Below are 5,904 nucleotides of genomic sequence, written 5' to 3'. Positions count from 1 at the left end.
ATTACAGATGGTTGTGAGCCACCATGTGGTTGCTGGGAATTGAACTCAGGACCTTTGGAAGAACAGGCAATGCTCTTAACCTCTGAGCCATATCTCCAGCCCTCATTGTGTGTGTTTTAAAAAGTATAAACTGGAAGGGTATTTATTATTTTGAAACATGGTAAATGACCAATGAGACACAAACCTCTTCTGTGAACTTCTTTGAATTGTATGTGTAGTGGTAAAATAAAATGGCGCCATTCCTTGAGGGGTGGCAGTGGGCAGCAGGCCACAAGGGGCAGCTGCTTGGTGGGTGAGTTGGTCCCAGGAAGACCTGTGGCTGGTGAGAGACAGAGATGGATAGGCATGCCATGCAGAGAAAGTGGGTATTTACTTAGTGGGTTATGGAGGGGAAACGGGGAAGGGGAGAAGGGGGAAGAGAAGAGAAAGAGAGAGAGGTGGAGGTAGGAAGGGGAGGGGAGAGGAGAGAAGAGCTACCTGTTCAGGAGAGAGACAGAAAGGATGGAAAAGAAGGAGCTCAGGCTGGGAGTGGAAGGAAGATCCACTTGCTCAGTGGACCTGTGAGGGAATGGGCGGGGCTTGTCTCTTAAAGGGACAGGACAGACCATTACATCCTTTGTCTCACATCCCTTTGTTTTGCTACGTTGTTTTCTTGGGTTGCTCATAATGCACTCATACTAATTGTCGCTGGTGAACTGTTAGAATTCTTCCAGAGCTCAAACTTTTCTGCAGATGTTTGGCCTAGATGTAATGAAAATTTAAAAGCAATATTACAGAATGGCAATTCAAAAAATTGTTATACTTTTAAAGTTATACTTTCCATCTAGTTGATGATTCTAGTTAATGATATATCATCAACTAGCAAAAGACATTTTATTCTTATATCAAATTACTGTTTTTCCTGATGACAAACCAATAAGAATAAGCACAGAAACATAATATGATATTTAATAAACAGATAAAAGCTTTGTTAAAACCTATACTCTCACTCCTTGCCCCCTTTGTATATTGGGGTGTTCAACATTTAATATACACTTTTATGTAAAGTCATAAGTAAAATTATTAAAAAATGGTAATTTTAAAAGTGAAGAAAATGGTTTTCATTTTGGAATAAAGGACTAAGATTGATTCAATGTTTTTCTTTATTCAGAAGAGAACCCTTTATATGCCAAACAAATAATCTGTAACTAGATGACTCAGGATTTCTGATTTTAGAATTCAAGACAACTAAGTAAGAATAATCTTCAGAATTAAATTCTCCCTTGAGGTGTTTGGCCCCAGTTAGGGCGAGTAGTCAGCATTTGTACAGGACTCAGAGTATTGTAAACTGTTTACAAAAGCATTCAGGCCTTGCATGGGTACATGTCATGCCAACTTTTTGAATACTGAGCTTTCTTCTGGTGTGCAAGGTCAAGGCCAACCTGAGCTGTATAGCAAGTTCAAGTCTAACCTTGGCTACATAGTAAGTCCAAGGCCAACCTGGGCTACCTAGGAAGTTCCAAGGAACTTGGACTACAGAGCAAGTTTTTTCTCTAAAAGAGAACAGAAGCTATTTGCCATTGATCTATCAAAACAATAGAATTTTATTTAATCCCTTTTAGGTTTCTATTATTAAATGTACTGCATAAAACATTATAATCATTTTGTTCTTACTGTATTAAACAGGAAATTTTTCAATATTTTTTTTAAAATATATATTATTGTGTTTGGGGTCCTTTGCCTACATGTATATCTGCACCACCTACATGCTAGCTGCCTTAGGAAGCCAAAATACGGTGTTGGGTCTTCTAAAACCTGGATTCACAGATGACTGTAAGCCACCATTTGGGTGCTGGGAATCAAATCTGGATCCTCTGGAAGAGCAGTCAGCATGCTCAACTGCTAAGCCTGAACATTTGAAAGGGATATACCTAAATGCATAAAAATATTATTCTCTCATAATATATAATAGACTACAGGTAGAAATTTAAGTACCCTCTTCATAGCATTAATAATTCCATAATTATTCTCTGCTCAATTTTTTATCTGAAATATATGAAAGACCCCCAGAGTTGAGAGACTCTCACTCAAGTCTCAGGATAACACGACACCCCAAGAACTCACAAGAGGCTGTCCTTGCCGTAATCACACGAGGTTTATTGACAGGAACCAGGGCGCTGGGGCCAAGACTCATATCCCACGCAGGGGTAGAGGAGTTCAACCTCAAGTAGCTGGGAGAAGGGGTAATTAAGGGAAGAAACCACAACCCAAAGGGGAAAGGGAGGGCATCATTAGAAGATTCAAAAATATCAGTGATAATCTCTCCATTTCTCAAGATTGTTCTCAAGATTATAATCTAACTTTGTGGTCAGCCAGTTCCTGGAACAAAGTCACTGAACTGGCTAACCTAGATTTTTGGCTCTCTTCTTCCTGCTATGGGGTCTGGATTTATCCTGGTCTTTCATATAAACATTATCTTTTTCTCATTTTAGTCTGTACTGATGTCAGAAATTGGTGTTCTCTTCTTTTGGTAGTATCTTGTTTTTGGTTTTTGTTCTATGATTGGCATGCTTTTGTGGTTTTGAATAAAAATGCTCTTAACTACATTGAATCTTAGAACATGTAAGAAGCAAAAGAGAATATTTTATTGACCATAGGATGAGTCTTGGCAATATGTTCTAACTGGGGCTTTTACTTTCATATTTTTAATTTACTTTTCTTCCTAAGTATTTTAAAGTATTTATATATCAAATAAGAGCTTAGTTTATTATTACTTTGATGCATTGTTTTTATCTTATTTTGTTTTTCGAGACAGGGTTTCTCTGTAGTTTTGGAGCCTGTCCTGGAACTAGCTCTTGTAGACCAGGCTGGCCTCGAACTCACAGAGCTCCGCCTGCCTCTCACTCCGAGTGCTGGAATTAAAGTCGTGCGCCACCAGTGCCCGGCTGTACAGTGCTATTTTGAAGTAGTTTTTGTTTAGTTTTGTAGTGCTGAGGGCACTGCTTTTTTCCATCTTTACTAACATGTGTGGATTGTACTCAATCCTAAATTTCTCTACACTGATGGCATTTAACCTCCCAGTCCTTCTCTTGTACCCTTTCCTCTTCTTGCTGATCCTCCTCCAGCCCTTTTCCCCCCAAATATTCCTCTTCTACTTTCATGTCTCTTTAAAAATACAATCTCCACATTTTAAAGACACATTTTGATTGTTTTGCTTAACTGGTTATCATTATTGATGGCCCATTCTATCCATATTCTTTCAAATGCTATAATTTCATTCCTCCTTGCTTCTAAATGCTTTATTCCGTATGCATTCACCACTTGATGAGCATCTCAGGTAGCTCTATACCTTCACTACAATGCTTAGATTTCTTCATGTATATATGCAGGGGGACATAGCTGAATCATATAAACATATAATTTCACATAAATACCTACTATAAAATGGCAGAAGGATGCTTCAGAAACTGTTGTTAATTTTGTCCTAATTCCGAACCAAATTTCATGTGAAAATTTGTTATAAAATTTAGGTCACCAACTCAATAAAGTTTTTATTATTTTTTACATCTGGTTAGTGTGTACATGTGTGTGTGTGTGTGTGTGTGTGTGGTGGCGCGTGTCCGTGTGTGTGTGTGTGTGGTGGCATGACTGTGAAGGTTGAAGGAATTGGTTTTCTCCCGAAAATCATGTCAGCAGTCTCATCAGTGTGAGCACTTTCTTACTGGGACACCTTGCCGTCTGTCAACAATTTTAAGATAAAAGGTTCTAGAACAACACAATAGAAAGATTTGCTGATTCGTATTTGTGTATGTTAAGGAAGAACAGTAAGAAATTTTTTGAAAAGTTTTTGTATGTAAGCTGTTGAGTTCTGTAAGAGGAGAAAACATTGGATGCACAGGAAGACCACTGCAGTTCATAACATACAGTAGCCTTGAATCTGTGGTGAATGTGGGATGTTCATTTGTTCTGGGTGTTCTGATGGCCTGCACCATGCAAAGACCACATCTGTGTTCAGAGTCAAAGTGGAAAGCAGCATAGGCAAATGCTGCAGAAATAGCCTGATTTTCAGTTCATGTTTCAGTTCTTGAAACCTATTATTTCTGCCCATTTTTAAGACTTTCCACATTCATTTTATATGGCCTGTAGTCTAAGAAACTTGGAGAAAAAATAATTAAATAAAAGGGAGGTATTGAATTACTGGAAAGAACCGCATTGGCAGAAGGCAGGGTGACGAAGATCTGCGTCTGTTTGTCGGCTTTCAGTTGCTGCGACCAAGCTCTTGGGTCAGTTATGCTGGCTTATGGTTTTACAGTTCTCATTCTTTCAGCTGGCTCTGTTGCTTTTGGGTTTGTGGTAAGGTAGACCATCATGGTGGGAACCATGTCGGTGAAGCAAAGCCATTCACTATATCGCACGTGGAAAGCAGCGAGAGAGTTGATAGTGGTGCCTCAATATTTTTCTTAATGGCATGCCCACCGTGGCCTGACTTCCTCCTTTATGTTTTACCTAAACATTCCACACTTTCCAGTATTACTAGTCTGATGGCCAAGTCTTTCGCATGTGTGTGCTTGTGGAATGGCATTTAAAGTCTAAACCAAAGCAAGGAGCTTCCTGGAATTAGCTCCGCAGCCAAAAGACAGCATTTCTTAGCTACATCTGCTTCCACATTGACTCATATGACGAGCTCTCATCAGAGAAATCTGAGCAGATGCGATTTTATAAGTTTTTTGAGCAAAGTAATCAAGAAACTAAGTTTTTTTCTTTTCTCTATTCAACAGCTTCTCCAGGTTTTTTCTCCTAGATATGGGCTACTTTACACATTTGCATTGATATCCTAATTAGAATAGTTCAGACCTTACCCCAACTCTGTGGCTTTTAACCTGTTTATTCCTAATTTTCACTTGACTATAGCTCTTCTTCTTATAAAGTTATCTTTTATGAAATACATGCCTTTATGTTTTAAAATTATTTTTCTTGCTTAACCAATAATTTCTTAAAGGCGAGGACATTAAGACATAGCTACTTCCAAACCCTATCACACTCCATATTACCATCAAACACAGATGAATGAACGTGGGATGAATGAATGGCTAACCTGCTGATAATGAGAAAACACATGTGCCTTTTTCTACATGATATATTCTGATGAAAGTTTCCTCCCACCCGACTCCTGCCACATACTCTGCACCTCCCTATCCATCGAAATCCACTCTCTTTGTTTGTCTCTCATTAGAAAACAAACAGCATCTAAATAAATTAAAAATAAGATAAACCAAACAAGAATAGAACAAAACAGGCACACAGACAAACAAAAGAGCCGAGACAAAGCCTGAGAAACACAGATGAAGAGACACCACACTTGCACACAGAGATCCCACAAAAGCACAAAACCAGAAACTGCAGTATATAAACAAAAGACATACTAGGTTAAAAGAAAATGCCCTGACCATGCATTATGAGATTCAAAAAAAAAATCTCTCCAAAAAGCATTTAGTTTGTTTTGTGTTGACCATCTACTGCTGGGCATGGGGCTTGCCCTTAAGTCTGGTTTGTACACCTAAAAAGCCTCTGTTGGTGGAAACTACTTTTTCTTTGCCAGTGGATCAGTTGAAGAGAGTTTCTGGGTTAGGGAGAGGGGCTTATATCCACTTTTCCTCCCAGTGATAGGATCCCATGTGACTTGGACCTGTATGGGTCCTGTGCATGCTTTTACAGTCTCTGTGAGTTCCTTTGCATGTACGATATTGTTGTCAAGGGAATGCTAGGTGAGCTCCTGGAAGATCGTTTGCTTTTCCATGTAGAGCGAGCTGGGTGCAGCATCCAGGTCTGTGACGACAAGGATGGGGTGTTGAGTGGTAGCTGTGCAAGCCCTCAGGAATGGCTACCTTGTTCAGTGGTAGCTGTGCAAGCCCTCAGGAATGGCTA

At 39.3% G+C, this 5,904-nt stretch overlaps 1 protein-coding gene across 2 annotated transcripts in view; it reads left to right on the top strand.

Annotated features, from left to right (window-relative positions):
- Positions 1 to 5,904, top strand: part of Kiaa0825 (KIAA0825 ortholog) — a 309,933-nt gene that overhangs the window by 44,330 nt on the left and 259,699 nt on the right. The window lies entirely within an intron of this gene.

Source organism: Microtus ochrogaster, chromosome 19 (genome assembly GCF_000317375.1).
Source record: "Microtus ochrogaster isolate Prairie Vole_2 chromosome 19, MicOch1.0, whole genome shotgun sequence".
Lineage (NCBI taxonomy): Eukaryota > Metazoa > Chordata > Mammalia > Rodentia > Cricetidae > Microtus > Microtus ochrogaster.
This window is presented reverse-complemented; position numbering and strand designations above follow the sequence as displayed.